This window comes from Pongo pygmaeus, chromosome 10 (assembly GCF_028885625.2).
Source record: "Pongo pygmaeus isolate AG05252 chromosome 10, NHGRI_mPonPyg2-v2.0_pri, whole genome shotgun sequence".
Lineage (NCBI taxonomy): Eukaryota > Metazoa > Chordata > Mammalia > Primates > Hominidae > Pongo > Pongo pygmaeus.
This window is the reverse complement of record NC_072383.2, coordinates 32281628-32298453: the sequence shown is the minus strand read 5'-3', so window position 1 is coordinate 32298453 and position 16826 is coordinate 32281628. Positions and strand designations below refer to the sequence as shown.

Sequence of the window (16826 nt, the reverse complement as noted above, 5' to 3'; positions counted from 1 at the left end):
AACAAAACACAGGGAAAGTCTTTTTCACCAAAGCTTTCTTAGATACAACAAGAAAATGCAGTACATAAAATAAAAACTTGATAAAGTGAACTTCACAAAACTTTTTTTTTTTTTTTTTTTTGAGACAAAGCCTGGCTATGTCTCCCAGGCTAGAGTGCAGTGGTGTGATCTCAGCTCACTGCAACCTCCGCCTCCCAGTTTTAGTGATTCTTGTGCCTCAGCCACCGGAGTAGCTGGGATTACAGGCACTAGCCACCACACCCAGCTAATTTTTGTTATTTTTAGTAGAGACGGAGTTTCACCATGTTGGCAAGGCTGATCTCGAACTCCTGACCTCAGTTGATCCACCTGCCTTGGCCTCCCAAAGTGCTGAGATTACAAGTGTGAGGACGTCATAAAATTAAGACTAGCCAGGCATGGTGTTTCATGCTTGTAATTCCAGGCATGGGATTATATCCTTTGGGAGGCCAAGGTGGGGGGATCACTTGAAGCCAGGAGTGTGAGATCAGCCTGAGCAACACAGCAAAACTCTGTCTCTCTCTCTACAAAAAAAAAAAAAGAAAAAAAAAGATGGGCCAGGCGCAGTGGCTCACACCTGTAATCCCAGCACTTTGGGAGGCCAAGACAGGTGGATCACCTGAGGTCAGGAGTTCAAGACCAGCCTGGCCAACATGGCGAAATCCCATCTCCACTAAAAATACAGAAATTAGCCGTTTGTGGTGGCGCGTGCCTGTAATCCCAGCTACTCGGGTCGCTGAGGCAGGAGAATCGCTTGAACCCAGGAGGCGGAGGTTGCAGTGAGCCAAGACAGCACCACTGCACTCCAGCCTGGGTGACAGAGCAAGACTTTGTCTCAAAAAAAAAAAAAAAAGAAAAAGATGGACAGTGTCTTTGTTCATTCAGGCTTCTATAAGAAAATACCAGCCTGGGCAACATAGGGAGACCCCATTTCTACAAATTATCAAAAAATTGGCCAGGCATGGTGTCACGCACCTGTTGTCCCAGATACTTGGAAAGCTGAGGTGGGAGCATTGTTTGAACTCAGGAGGTTGAAGCTGCAATGAGCCATGATCATGCCACTGTACTCCAGCCTGGGTGACAGAGCAAGACCCTGTCTCAAAAAAAGAAAAGAAAAAAAAATACCATATGTGGGATGACTTATAAAGAATAAACAACAGGTCGGGTGTGGTGGCTCATGCCTGTAATCCCAGCACTTTGGGAGGCCGAGGTGGGCGGATCACATGAAGTCAGGAGGTTGAGACCAGCCTGACCAATATGATGAAACCCCATCTCTACTAAAAATACAAAAATTAGTTGGGCTTGGTGACGGGTGGCTGTAATCTCAGCTACTCGGGAGGCTGAGACTGGAGAATTGCTTGAACCTGGGAGGCAGAGGTTGCCGTGAGCCGAGATTGTGCCATTGCACTCTAGCCTGGGCAACAAGAGCGAAACTCTGTCTCAAAAAAAAAACAAAAAAAAAAAACAAAAAAAACCCAGACATTTATGTCTTATAATTGTGGAGGCTGGGAAGTCCAAGAGCAAGGTGCTAGTATCTGGTGAGAGCCTATTCCTCACAGACGGTGCCTTACAGCTGTGCACTCACGTGGTGGAAGAGGTAAACAATCTCCTTTGGCCCTCTTTTATAAGGGCACGAAGCCCATTCATCACCTCTCAAATGACCCCAACTCTTAATACTATCACATTGGAGATTAGGTTTCAACGTACTAATTTTGAGGGGATACAAAAGTCATGACCATAACAAAGATCAACATGTTTGCAGCAGAGGCCTCGGGTCCTGAAAGAAATAAATCTGCCAGGCCCAGGACTAAGTACTCTTCTGCCAGAATGTATGCTCTCTGAAAGAAATTTAGGAGAATGCAAAGATAAGCTGCAGACTGGTACAGAATATTAGCAACACACATATCTGGCAAAGGGCTTGTATCCAGAGTATATAATGAACGCTCAAAATGCAATAATAGGATAAACAGCCCAACAACAAAAAAAGGGCAAATGGCTGGGCGCAGTGGCTCACTCACACCTGTAATCCCAGCACTTTGGGAGGCCGAGACGGGCGGATCACGAGGTCAGCAGATCAAGACCATCCTGGCTAACACGGTGAAACCCCGTCTCTACTAAAAATACAAAAAAAAAAATTAGCCAGGCGTGGTGACGGGCGCCTGTAGTCCCAGCTACTTGGGAGGCTGAGGCAGGAGAATGGCGTGAACCCAGGAGGCGGAGCTGGCAGTGAGCCGAGATTGCATCACTGCACTCCAGCCTGGGGGACAGAGCAAGACTCCGTCTCAAAAAAAAAGGGGGGGGGGGCAAATGATTTGAATAGGCACTTCACCAAAGAAAAACATAAAAGGATGTCAAAAAGCCCACAAAAGGCTGGACACGGTGGGTCATGCCTTTAATCCCAGCAATTCAGGAGGCCAAGGCAGGAGGATTGCTTGAGCTCAGGAGTTTGAGAACATTCTGAGCAACATAGCAAGACCCTGTCTCTACAAATAGTTTAAAATTTAGGCCAGGCGCAGTGGCTCACGCCTGTAATCCAAGCACTTTGGGAGGCCGAGGCGGGTAGATCACGAGGTCAAGAGATGGAGACCACCCTGGCCAACATGGTGAAACCCCATCTTTACTAAAAATACAAATTAGCTGGGCGTGGTGGTGCGAGCCAGTAGTCCCAGCTACTTGGGAGGCTGAGGCAGGAGAATCACTTAAACCCAGGAGGTGGAGCTTGCAGTGAACCGAGATCGCGCCACTGCACTCCAGCCTGGCAACAGAGTGAGACTCCATCTCTAAAAAAAAAAAATTAGGCTGGGCACGGTGGCTCACTCCTGTCATCCCAGAACTTTGGGAGGCCAAGGCAGGTGGATCACCTGAGGTCAGGAGTTCAAGACCAGCCTGGTCAACATGGTGTAACCCCGTCTCTACTAAAAAAATACAAAAAACAGCCAGGCCTAGTGGTGCGCACCTGTAATTCCAGCTACTTGGGAGGCTGAGGCAGGAGAATCACTTGAACCCGGGAGGCAGAGGTTGCGGTAAGCCAAGGTCACGCCACTGCACTCCAGCCTGGGCGACAAGAGCAAAACTCTGTAAAAAAAAAAAAAAAAAAAAAGAGAGAATTACCTAATTCTCATAGATTTTAGTTTATGTATTTATCTTTATTTATTTATTTTTTTGAGACAGAGTCTTCTCAGTTGCCCAGGCTGGAGTGCAGTGGTGCAATCTCAGCTCGCTGCAACATCCTCCTCCAGGGTTCAAGAGATTCTCCTGTCTCAGCCTCCCAAGCAGCTGGGACTACAGGCACGAGCCACCTGGTTAATTTTTCTATTTTTAGTAGAGCCGGGGTTTCATTGTGTTGACCAGGCTGGTCTCGAGCTCCTGACCTCAAGTGACCCACCCACCTCGGTTTCCCAAAGTGCTGGGATTACAGGCGTGAGCCACTGCGCCTGGCCTTGTATATTTAGTTTAGAACAATGCCTGGCACACAGTAAGAAAACAAAAAATGTTACCTACAAAAAAGAAAAAAGATGGCCAGGCGCGGTGGCTCACGCCTGTAATCCCAGCACGTTGGGAGGCCGAGGCGGGCAGATCACGAGGTCAGGAGATCAAGTCCATCCTGGCTAACACAGTTAAACCCCATCTCTTACTAAAAATACAAAAAATTAGCCAGGTGTGGTGGCGGGCGCCTGTAGTCCCAGCTACTCGGGGGGCTGAGGCAGGAGAATGGCGTGAACCTGGGAGGCAGAGCTTGCGGTGAGCTGAGATTGAGCCACTGCACTCCAGCCTGGAGGACAGAGTGAGACCCTGTCTCAAAAAAAAAAAAAAAAAAAAAAGAAAAAAGAATCCTACCTCTGAGTGCAATCTCACCTGTATTTCCCTCCCACCCCCACCTCTGGGTTTGTTAAGTCATTCTCCCCTCCCACAGGATCTGCACCACTGTTCCTCCTTTATCACACTCACTTGTCACACAAGTTTTTAACCTTTGGGCAGCTATAAATTCCTTTGACAATCTAAGGAAAGCTACACCATCCCCAGGAAAACACACATATGCACACACACACACACTCTTAGGTACAATTTTGGGGTGCCCATAGAACTCTAACACTAACCTGCCTTCTTAGATCCCTGAGTTAAATGGACATTAATGTCAAAGACTCCTTATTCCTTTGGAGCAGCAAACCTCAACAGGTCACAGGAGATTCCCAGAGCAGATCCTTACTGCAAGGATCAGAGTCCAAACGAGGTTTCACCAATCTGAGCTCATCCGAGATGCAAATTGCATTTCTCCCAGGCGGGGAGAGGACTCTCATTGTTCCTTCCTGACTGCATTTTTAGAGCTGACCCTTCACCCTCATGGGGGAAGGGCGCTACAGGGATGAGGGCAGGGAGGAGGCCGGTTACCAAATGAAAGAATGGGGCTGCAGGAGATTCTGAGATCATTTATTTATAAACTTCTGCAGCCCTGCTAACCTACATGCTTGTGATTTACCTCACCTCTGTCTCCCAGTTGGTAATCAACAAACCCGTACTACCAAAATGACCTATGCTTCTGTCTTCTGCCGCAGGAAAGGGTGATAACACGGGAGGCTGCTCTCCCACCCCGCCCTTTGAGAAAAAGAGGAAGACTGGCCAGTATAAAGGTGGCAAATAGCCCTGTCACTTCCCGTAAGTTCTGTAATCTCCGTGAGCTTCCATTTTGCCTTTAGAATGGGAATAAAACAGACCTCATACTTTTGTGTGAAAGCGAGGGAACCGCAAATCTCCTGCCCCTAGTAGCACCAATAATTGTTAGCTGCTGCTTCTTAATATTACATAGCACCTGGAAGGATGACGGGCCTGCTTGCTAAAGCTGGCTGTGAGTTTGGGGTCGGCTTGGGGAGAAGAGCAGAGTGCAGGGAGCTTCCTGGAACAGGGCCTGTCTGTCTTATACTTTCACTCTAGACAGCTTTTTGCCGTTTTGGTGTTCAGGAAATATGCCCCAGATCTTCAAGGGCTTCACTGTCCCTTCCCTTTAACTAGGATTCAGATGCCCTCATCTACAGACGGTTCCATCATAAGGCCAAAAACGATTGGATTCAAAGGATCTGAAAGATTGGTCCAGCCCTTTCTTTTTTCTGATTAGAAACAGTCCCAGAGGTGACGTGATTTGCCCAAAGTAGCGCAACTTCCTGGAACGAGAAACCAATCCGAAAATTTCCATGTCGGCGTTCTTTCCGCGGTTATCGGGTTACCTCCCAGACCTAGGATTTGCTTTTGAAAGAAAAGGAGAGGCCACACGGGAGAGGCATTGAAGGAAAAATTATTTGAATTTGGCAAATGCTTGTGGTGGGGAGGATGAGAGGTGGAGGGTGATAAAGCGCCCCCTCGCACTCACACACAAATAATGTGAACAATTTTAAATTGTTTTACTTTAGGAGATCATGGATTTTCCAGGGGGGCTGAGAACTTACCTGTTTACCCAGCCAAGTTAACAATACTCTGCATTGTTTACCTAACGCAGAGTAGGTACTGAATAAACTACTTGTCGCACGGATGACTGCATGACCGGATGCACCCCATTCCATCATAGAGTCAGATGAGGATTTGCAGAGCCAAGCCCCACCTGGGAGGCATGTAAGTCCTTTCCAGTTCTTCTCAATTATGGCTCTGCAGTGAGTATCTTTTGTTCATAAATTCTTGACTGCACATCTTGATTATTTCCTCAGGATATTTTCCTAGAAGTGGGATTACTAGATTGAAGGGGATGCACATATTTAAGACTCTTGATTCCGAACCCCTCCAGCAATATAAAAACGAGTCCGCTTCCCAGCAAGCTGGCCCAAACAGGCTATTATCAGGCTTAATTTTTATTTTTTATTTTTGTGCCCTCCTGATAGAACAAAAATCGTATCTCATTTGGTTTGCATCTCTTTGGGGACTAATTAGATCGAGATTGAACTAGTTTTGAAGAAACACTCTAAGGAGTCCAGAGAAATCCTGTGTGGGGCAGGAGATCCATGAAACAAGGCACATCCCGCCCACTGAGGTGAAACCAAAGGGCGTCTATTGTTTGGTGTGATTTAAGGTTAAGATGGAAACATCTGAGCCTTGCTAGAGAGGCTTCCCCGAACAACGGCTGGGGGTGGGGAGCTGTGACTTATCAGCTTCCCTATGTTTATTTTCATTTCCTGATGGAGAGTAAATCTTATAAACAAATGAAAAACCTGTGGACTTATCTTTAAAGACTACAAGGAAAAGGGGAACTGGGCGAACTATTGCAACTCAAAGTCGTGGAAAGGCAGGAGGGGGAGCAGGGAATTTAGAAAGATACTTCCAAGAGATGGCAGATAGGTCCCTGGGGGCCTGTGGCCAGCCTGGAGAGGGAGAGACTGAGCCAGAGGCTGTGGAAAGCTCTGGAGACTTTGTACTAGAAAGGCTGCTGTTGGTGGCAGAGCTTACATGGCCAGGGATCCCCGAGGACCTGGAAGGGGTTTTTAATGGACTTTTGAGAATCAAAGTGAACTGCCAGGGACAAACAAGAGTGGTGAGGAAATGGAAGCAGTCGTACAACTCAGGCCGGAAAATCGCTCTAGGAATGGCAAGAGGGTAGCTGTGACGTTTTCCAAGAGAAGAGGGTGATGGTCAGCTGGGAGCTTTCTTTGACTGTGAAACAAGGAAGACTTCTCCCCCATCCAGAGCCAGGAGCTGTCCCTGCTCTTCCCTTAAGCACTGGGTTCTTTTACAAACCATACCCAGGAGGATGACTGATTTACAGATGTTTATAGACAATTTTATTTACTAATCTAGCTCTCACTCTCAACTAAATTTATAGTCCTAATTATAGTCATCAGCATTTTCTTGATAACAAACCTACAGGATTTTTTTTTTTTTTTTTTTTTTTTTGAGACAGAATTTCGCTCTTGTTGCCCAGGCTGGAGGGCAGTGGTGCAATCTCAGCTCACCACAACCTCCACCTCCTGGGTTCAAGTGAGTCTCCTGCCTCAGCCTCCCGAGTAGCTGGGATTACAGGCATGTGCCACCACACCTGGCTAATTTTGTATTTTTAGTAGAGAAGGGGTTTCTCCATATTGGTCAAGCTGGTCTCGAACTCCTGACCTCAGGTGATCCGCCTGCCTCGGTCTCCCAAAGTGCTGGGATTGAGCCACTGTACCCGGCCTACAGGATGTATTTTATAGTTGTTTTTTAAAACTTTGTGGAGACTTTGTTTTCTTGATTGCTTTAAGTTCCCTATTAAAGTCTTAAATTTAACAATTGGCTTCTAACAGTTTAGTAATCTATGAATATTTTGTACCGCTTTATTTATTCTAAAAGGGCTTAAAGTCAAAGAAAAATTAGTATTTCTTTTTTTTTTTGAGACGGAGTTTTGCTCTTGTTGCCCAGGCTGGAGTGCAATGGCATGATCTCGGCTCACCGCAACCTCTGCCTCCCGGGTTCAAGTGATTCTCCTGCCTCAGCCTTCCGAGTAGCTGGGATTACAGTCATGTGCCACCACGCCCAGCTAATTTTGTATTTTTAGTAGAGATGGGGTTTCTCCATGTTGGTCAGGCTGGTTTCGAACTCCTGACCTCAGGTGATCCACCCGCCTTGGCCTCCCAAAGTGCTGGGATTACAGGCATGAGCTACTGCGCCCAGCGGAAAAGTATTTCTTAGAGGTTTAAATGAGTGATGTCAAAACCCTTTGAGGTGATAGATATGTTAATTACCCTGATTAGATCATTACACATTGTATGCCTATATCAAAATCTCACATGGTACCACATAAATATATACAATTATTATGTGTCAATTAAAAATAATAAAAGCAGGAAACTCCAAATAAAATGTTTAAAAAGCTTGTCACACTTCAAAGTCACTTGGCACATTAAAAAATAGTTTCTCCTGCTTCACCCTTGAGAGGTTAATTTTATGGAACTAGGGCAAACCCAGAATCTGTTTTGTTTTGTTTTGTTTTGTTTTGTTTTTTTGAGACGGAGTCTCACTCTGTCGCCCAGGCTGGAGTGCAGTGGCGCGATCTCGGCTCACTGCAAGCTCTGCCTCCTGGGTTCATGCCATTCTCTGGCCTCAGTCTCCCTAGTAGCTGGGATTACAGACGCCCGTCACCACACCCGGCTAATTTTTTTGTATTTTTAGTAGAGATGGGGTTTCACTGTGTTGGCCAGGATGGTCTCGATCTCCTGACCTCGTGATCCACCCGCCTCAGCCTCCCAAAGTGAGCCACTGTGCCCGGCAGAATATGTATTTTTAAAAACCACCCAGGTGATTCCTAAATTGCTGCTACAAAGACCAATTTGGGGAACTTGTGATCTAAATGCTTATGTATATTTTGTATGTTTGTTTTTTTCAAAATGAATATAAAAAATATGAGGCTGGGCACAGTGGCTCGCGCCTATAATCCCAGCACTTTAGGAGACTGAGGCGGCTGGATCGCTTGAGCTCAGGAGTTTGAAACCAGTCTGGGTAACATAGTGAAACCCCGTCTCTACCAAAAATACAAAAATTAGCCGGGCACAGTGGTGCATGCCTACAGTCCCAGCTACTCCAGAGGCTGAGGCAGAAGAATCCATTGAGCCAGGGAGGTGGAGGTTGCAGTGAGCTGAGGTCACGCCACTGTACTCCAGCCTTGGTGATAGGAGTGAAACACTGTCTCCAAAAAAAAAAAAAAAAAAAAGGAATGCTTGATGAATTTGTGTGTCATCTTTGTGCAGGAGCCATGGTAATCTTCTCTGTTACCATTCCGATGTTCCAGTTTTAGTATATATACGGCCGAAGCAGGCACTTTGTTTTTTAATGGTGTTTGGAAGTGACAGTTTTAATTTTTTTTTTTTTTTTGAGGCGGAGTTTCACTCTGTTGCCCAGGCTGGAGTGCAATGGCGTGATCTCCGCTCATTGCAACCTCTGCCTCCCAGGTTCAAACAATTCTCCAGCCTCAGCCTCCCAAGTAGCTGGGTTTACAGGCACCCACCACCATGCCCAGCTAATTTTTGTATTTTTTAGTAGAGACGGGGTTTCCTCGTGCTGGCCAGGCTGCTCTCAAACTCCTGACCGCAGGTGATCCTCCTGCCTCAGCCTCCCAAAGTGCTGGGAGTAGAGGCGTGAGCCACTGCGTCCAGCCTTTAATTTAAAACATTTTTAAGTAATGGAGGCCAGGTGTGGTGGCTCACATCTGTAATCTCAGCACTCTGGGAGGCTGGGGTGGGAGGATTGCTTGAGAATCAGGAGGTGGAGGCTGTAGTGAGCCATGATTGTACCATTGCACTTCGGCCTGAGCAACAGAGCAAAAAATATAAAATAAAATAAATATAATATAATATAAAATAGGCCGGGTATGGTGGCTCACGCCTGTAATCTCAGCACTTTGGGAGGCTGAGGCAGGCAGATCACAAGGTCAGGAGTTCGAGACCAGCCTGGCTAATATGGTGAAACCCCATCTCTACTAAAAATACAAAAATTAGCCAGGCATGTTGGTGGGCGCCTGTAATCCCAGCTACTCTGGAAGCTGAGGCAGGAGAATCACTTGAACCTGGGAGGCAGAGGTTGCAGTGAGCAGAGATCGTGCCACTGCACTCCAGCCTGGGCAACGGAGCCAGACTCCATCTCAAAAAAATAAAATAAAATAAATATTAAGTAATGCTTTGCATTTCTGGAAAACATTCCTTTTCTCCTTCCTCCCCACCCACAGTGGGCTTCAACTCACTGGCCTCCTTTCAGTCCTTACCTAACCTACTGTGCTGTTCTCATAGTACCCGAAGCTCTCTTCTGGCTTCCTGTGATTCCTGGCTTTCTCCTCTCCTCTCTGGCAACATATTTTTTACTTTATTTTGTGAATGACACTTGGCAAGACTTTCTTCCTTTACTATCTTTCAAAGCAAGCACGGTTGCTGCGTAAGGTGTCCTAGAAACTCTGGGAAAGGGTCCCAGGGCCATGTTAACTACTCCCATCACGGGCGTCTGGGTGCTTGGATTTTCAAGTCTCCATCTCTCACCATTTCTTTAAGAGGCTTTCCAGATCCCCGCATGTCCACTGCCTACTAAGCATTTATTCTCAGATGGCCTACAAAGCACCTCAAACTCAGTATTTCTCAAATATTAAGTTCCTGTCCATGTTTGCCCTCTGTGCCTCACAGCTTAGAGAATAGCTCCACCCAGTTACTTAAGCCAGAAACCTGGGGGTGTCCTAGTCATTCATCCAGCACCACTGTCCTAAACACTGGGGATACCAGAGACTACAAACAAGAATCCCTGTCCTCATTGAGCTTATGTTCCAGAGGAAGAAGACAGACATAAGCAGTCAGTTCCTTCACCCAGGGACGCCAGTTCTGCAGCAGCGCTGCCGCCAGCTATTCAGCCTCTCCAGCACCTCAGTTCAATTCCCCCACCTGCTGCACCCGCCAGCTGGCCTTCCTCTGCTCTTTTACTCTCTTCAATCCATTCTCCCCACAGCAGTGATATCCTTCCTTCTTTTCTTTTTTTTTCTTTCTTTTTCTTTCCTTTCCTTTCTTTCAGATACAGTCTCACTCTGTCACCCAGGCTGGAGTGCAGCAGTGCCATCTCGGCTCACTGCAACCTCCTCCACCTCCCGGGTTCAAGCGATTCCCCTGCCTCAGCCTCCCACATAGCTGGGATTACAAGCATGTAATCCCATGCCCAGCTAATTTTTTTGTATTTTTAGTAGAGCCAGGGTTTCACCGTGTTGGCCAGGCTGGTCTCGAACTCCTGACCTCAGGTGATCCGCCCACCTCAGCCTCCCAAAGTGCTGAGATTACAGGCATGAGCCACCGAGCTGGGCCAGCAGTGTAATCTTTCTAAAGCCAAATCTTAACCGTTAGCCTCCAGCTTTAGGATCTTCATGCTTGGAGGATAAAGTCCACCCTTGCAAACCCGGGTTAAAAGATAGTACTAGTTCTGGGCCCTGCTGGCCTCTCCACAGCACTGCTCACCCTCAGGCAGTGCTCTCTGTGCAGCCACACTGAGTTACAGCCATGGTTCACTGCACCTGCCGTCCCCCAACTCCCTCCTGCCTCCCTGCCTAGTGAACTCCTGTCATTCTGTAGGTCTCAGCTTGGATGCTGTGACAGGGAGCCTCTAGAATGGCCCCCAGTGACCCCTACCTCCTAGTAATCCCTTTCCCTTGAGTGAGCTGGATTTACAGATGCAATTTTGAATAATAGAACCTTGTAGAAGGGATGAGATGTCACTTCTGAGATTAGGTTATATAAAGACTGTCACTTCTTTCTAAGGGCTCTTTCTCACTTGGAAGGTCTCCAGAAAGTCAGCTGCCATGTCATGAAGTGCCCTGTGAGAAGGACCTGTAAGGAGGGACAGAGGGAGGCCTCTAAATGACAGCCTTCGAGGAACTGAATCCTGCTAGTGACCACGTGAGGGAGCTTGGACTCTGGTCCCCCAGTGTTGAGCCTTTAGATGAGTTGGCAGCCCCAGCTGGTGGCATGACTATAACCTCCTGAAACACCTTCAGCCAGAAAGCATTCAGCTAAACCACACCTGTATTTCTGACCCAAAGAAATTGTGAGATAATAAACATTTCTTCTTTTAAGCTGCTATACCTTAAGCTAATTCATTACACAGAAATAGATAACAAATACTACCTCTGGACCCCTGCCTGCCACCATACCAAATTCCATGCTCTGAGTTCTAGAGTCAATGGCGTTTCCACCTGTCATGCCCAGCCCTTCACTGCTAGTATTATAATGAGGGCTTGCCCATATCTCTGCCCCCAGACGGCAGACTCTGTACAGGAAAGAAGGAAGGAGGAGGGGGAAGTCACCACTTTCTTTCTCAAGACTCTGAGTCTCTATTCTGCTGCTGGCCACACGTTTATACCCACAGTGTCAACAGCGCCTGGCCCCAAAGTGCAGCTGCAACTTCAGGAAGAGACTGAGTCTCAGGCCAGCCAGAGCCAAAGCTCCATGGCAGCCACCTTCCTCCACCTCCTTCTATTACACTTCCCTCCACCTCCCTCCATCTCCTCAGTCTTCTCAGCCAGCTTCCCCTGACCCTTGAGCACCTGGCAAGCATGCACACACACAGGCACATGCAGGCATGCACGCACGACACCAGGTCCACTGCCTCCCTCTACTCCAGAGGAGCTAGGTGGAGTCACTCCTCCCTCCTTTCACACACACCCTGGGGCCACGCTTTTGTGGCTTTTCCGAATGAAAGGAGAGGTGAGGTGGGGGTGGGGGAAGCCGTCTCTGCCTTTGAACTGCCCAGTTCCTCCACCTTTATTTCCAGCTAACCACCGAGTGCCTGCAAAAAACAAAACAAAACAAACCAGAAAAACTAAAAATGGAGCCCAAGTGTCTCTTGCTGCTTTCAGTTTCTGGAGAGCCAGCACACAGGTCACCCACTATCCCTGCTGAAACCCTGAGGTCTGAGGAAGACCTCTTCACACTGCCTCTGGGTGCTGCCTTTGGCTTCCGGGAGCCCTCCAGGCACTTCCCTGGAAACAGGTGGAGCTCTGTCCTGTGGCTCTGATTCACTCTCCTGTCCCTCGGTACACCATTGCACCGTGTCCTCCTGCTGGCCCTTCTGTTACCCTGTACTTGCTGTACACTACCATGGTGGTCGGGGTCCTCACCACTAGGAAGGCAACTTCCCCCATGTCCTCCCCCACTCCTGAGTCCAATCTTTCAAGTCTATGGTGCCGAAGCAGGGGGAATGAATGTTTGAGAGACACGCCTGGGTCTGAACTCACCTCTATTGAAGGAAAACAAAGCTCACTAAGATTGCACCCTACGGTGTGTGCTTCTGTTCTCTCCACCTACTGTCAGCACTCTCAGCAGTTTTCCTCTTGGCTCTGCCTCCTGCAATTACTTTCTACTCAGCTGCTTGCTGTTGCTAAGAAGGGTTATGCCCATCATCTGTGCTGTAGACATGCAGTATTGTGATGATGGGAGGGACAAGGCTTGGAAGGTGGCTTTAATTTGAATTCTGCCACTTATGATATTTGGCCCTGGGTGTGTTACCTGATCGTCCTGTGACTTATCCTCTGGCTCTGCTAATAGACCGTTTCCCAGCGTTGTGCGGAGATGAAATTAAATAAAACCACACATACTACAGTGCATGGAATGTACTAGGTGTTCAATAAATGTTTCCTTTTTTTTTTTTTTTATGAGACTGAGTTTCGCTCTGTTGCCCAGCCTGGAGTGCAATGGTGTGATCTTGGCTCACTGCAACCTCCGCCTCCCGGGTTCAAGTGATTCGCCTGCCCCAGCCTCCTGCGTAGCTGGGATTACAGGCACATGCCACTAAGTCCAGCTAATTTTTGTATTTTTATTATTTTTTTTTGAGACAGAGTCTTGCTCTGTTGCCCAGGCTGGAGTGCAGTGGCGAGATCTCGGCTCACTGCAACCTCCATCTCCTGGGTTTTAAGCAATTCTCTGCCTCAGCCTCCCGAGTAGTTGGGATTACAGTCACGTGCCACCATGCCCAGCTAATGTTTTGTATTTTTAGTAGAGATGGGGTTTCACCATCTTGGCCAGGCTGGTCTTGAACTCCTGACCTCGTGATCCACCTGCCTTGGCCTCCCAAAGTGCTGGGATTACAGGCATGAGCCACCACAACCAGCAATTTTTGTATTTTTGGTAGAGATGGGGTCTCACCATGTTGACCAGTCTGGTCTCAAACTCCTGACCTCAGGTGATCCGCCTGCCTTGGCCTCCCAAAGTGCTGGGATTACAGGCATGAGCCACCATGCGCGGCCAAATGTTTCTTGTCTTATGTTTCAAAAGGACTTTAAGGCCAGGCACAGTGGTTCATGCCTGTAATACCAACCCTTTGGGAGGCTGAGGCAGGAGGACTGCTTGAAGCTAGGAATTTGAGACCAGCCTGGGCAACATAGCAAGACCCTGACTCAACAAAACTCTTAAAAAACCAAAAGCATTAGCCTGGCATGGTAGCATGCACCTGTAGTCCCAGCTTCTCTGGAGGCTGAAGTGGGAGGATCACTTGAGCTCAGGAGTTGGAGGCTGCGCTGAGCTATGATTGCACCACTGAACTCCAGCCTGGGCAACAGAGTGAGACCCTGGTTCTAAAAATAAATAAATAAATAAATAAATAAATAAATGACTTTTAACAATCCTTGTACTTTTTTATTGGAAATCCGCATATAAAGCAAAGAAGACTTTGAGGTCTAGCTGATAAAGGGCCACTTTCAGTCTTTTATTGGTTTTTTGGTGAAGCAGGAAGAGGTTGAGGGTGGTATGAGGAGACTACTCTTTTATTGGTTTTTAATCTGACTTACCCTGCTGTGCTGAGTTAATGCTGTGGAAAACAGCTGCTCAAATGCCAGAGGAATGGATGTGCCTGAACCTGCCCCTGACTCCCAGGTGGTAAGGTGTTTTTCATGTTTGTGTTCAGGTCTCTGTGCCTTTGCTTTGGCCTTGCCACGATGGAAAGGAAGTGCCCACATCACAGGGAGCACACAGAATATGACAGCTAACACGCTACATCCAGCCTGCCATTATCCGCAGGGGTACGGCGTCATTGGATTCACATTTATCATTCAACTTCCAGATCAACAAATGCTTGTCTTCATAAATTAAGTGCATCCAAGTTTCTTTATATTGGCTACAGCAGACACAGAGGATTCGCAGCAAATCATGGATTTCAGTGGTCTTTTCAAATCAGTCAAGTTTAGGTCTAGTATGTGCTAGTGCCTAACTCTAAGCATAATAAGAATAGGAGCCAAACACATTATGTTGAGATTTTTAGACATTTAAATCAAGGTTGGGCGTGGTGGCTCACGCCTGTAATCCCAGCACTTTGGGAGGCCGAGGAGGGTAGATCACTTGAGGTCAGGAGTTGGAGACCAGCCTTGGGCAACATGGTGAAACCCCATCTCTCCTAAAAACTACAAAAATTAGCGTGGTGGCGGGTGCCTGTAATTCCAGCTACTTGGGAGGCTGAGGCAGGAGAATCGCTTGAATCCGGGAGGTGGAGGTTGCAGTGAGCCGAGATCACTCCAGCCTGGGCGACAAAGCAAGAATCTGTCTTAAAAAAAAAAAAAAAAAAAAAAAATTAAATCAATTGTAGGAGTTTCTATACACACAGAAAATCCATTATTACAATAGTTCAACTTTTTCTCAACAATGTGAAAAACTACCATAGTTCTGTAAACCAAGGTTTAATCAAGAGCAGATCAAAACTGAGTTCTGAAGTCTACATACTGACTTCCTGATAACATAAACAGGGAGAGGTATAAAAGGCTATTTTGGGCTGGGCGCAGTGGCTCATGCCTGTAATCCCAGCACTTTGGGAGGCCGAGGTGGGCGGATCACGAGGTCAGGAGATCAAGACCATCCTGGCTAACATGGTGAAAACCCGTCTCTACTAAAAATACAAAAAAAAAAAAAAAAAAAAATTAGCCAGGCGTGGTGACGGGCGCCTGTAGTCCCAGCTACTTGGGAGGCTGAGGCAGGAGAATGGCGTGAACCCAGGGGGCGGAGCTTGCAGTGAGCCAAGATTGCGCCACTGCACTCCAGCCTGGGTGACAGAGCGAGACTCTGTCTCAAATAAATAAATAAAAGGCTATTTTGACAGTGGGAGAGGCAATTTAGCATTTTATATAACTAAAATCAGCACTTCAAAGAACACTGCAGAGGGGCTTCTACTCTCAGCCAGTCTCTAGGACGATGCCTGAGCTTGCCCTCCACCAAGCCGTTTCGAGTTGTTTGCCATTTAAAATGATAAATACTAGTCATCACTTATAATAATCGGTATGGCACTTAAAGAAAGCAAAATAAAGTTGTCAGAGAAGGAGGCTGGTTGGGTTTGACTAGTTGCTCAGACAGCATTGTGTTGCTTTATTTAGGTCAGGATGCCCAAATTCTCAGCTTTGGAGGGCCCCAACTCTCCTATTTTGCCAGGATAGTTGAGGTGATCACTCAGGCTCACAGAGCTAACAGTAACCAAACTCCTAAGAGACAGATGTGCAAGCCAGGTGCCAATTTGTAGTTTTATAGTAAGAAATATAATGCCAAGAGGAGCAGATGGTCAGTGCGGTCTCTCTTATGGGAGTAGATGTGAGACAGTGGGAAGACAGAAGTTAAACTAGAATAATGGAAGTCAGAGACCAGCAATTCTAAGTTTAGGACCTCAGAAGGGGAGAAGACCTTCATTACTGTGGTAAGTGAAAATTTAGGTTACAATATAGGATGTACAATGTAACCCCAGCTTTTTTTAAAGGTGATAACACAGCCTCGCCAACATGGCAAAGCCTGTCTCTACTAAAAATACAAAAATTAGGCCGGGCGTGGTGGCTTATGCCTGTAATCCCAGCACTTTGGGAGGCCGAGGTGGGCAGATCACGAGGTCAGGAGTTCAAGACCAGCCTGACCACCATGGTCAAACCCTGTCTCTATTAAAAATACAAAAATTAGCCGTGCATGGTGACACAAGCCTGTAATCCCAGCTATTCAGGAGGCTGAGGCAGGAGAATTGCTTTAACCCCAGAGGTGGAGGTTGTAGTGAGCCAAAAATATTTACTATCTGACCCTTTACAAAAGTTTGCCAAGGCCGGACACGGAGGCTCACGCCTGTAATCCCAGCACTTTGGGAGGCCGAGGTGGGCAGATCACCTGAGATCAGGAGTTCAAGACCAGCCTGGCCAACATGGCAAAACCCCGTCTGTACTAAAAATACAAAAATTAGCTGGGTGTGGTGGCGTGTGCCTGTAATCCCAGCTACTCGGGAGGCTGAGGTAGGATAATCACTTGAACCTGGAAGATGGAGGTTGCAGTGAGCCAAGATTGGGCCAGTCTCAGTCCTGGGTGACGGAGGGAGACTCCGTCTCAGGAAAAAAA

General features: G+C 47.3%; 1 long non-coding RNA gene and 1 pseudogene across 1 annotated transcript; one reads left to right on the top strand and one right to left on the bottom strand.

Annotated features, from left to right (window-relative positions):
* Nucleotides 1-6038: 6038 nt before the first annotated feature.
* LOC129009506 (uncharacterized) lies at nucleotides 6039-11555 on the top strand. Its single transcript, XR_008492790.1, has 2 exons — nucleotides 6039-6591; nucleotides 11244-11555. It is a non-coding gene; the product is annotated as an uncharacterized LOC129009506 (long non-coding RNA).
* LOC129011018 (U6 spliceosomal RNA) lies at nucleotides 8667-8767 on the bottom strand (annotated as a pseudogene).
* Nucleotides 11556-16826: the final 5271 nt, after the last annotated feature.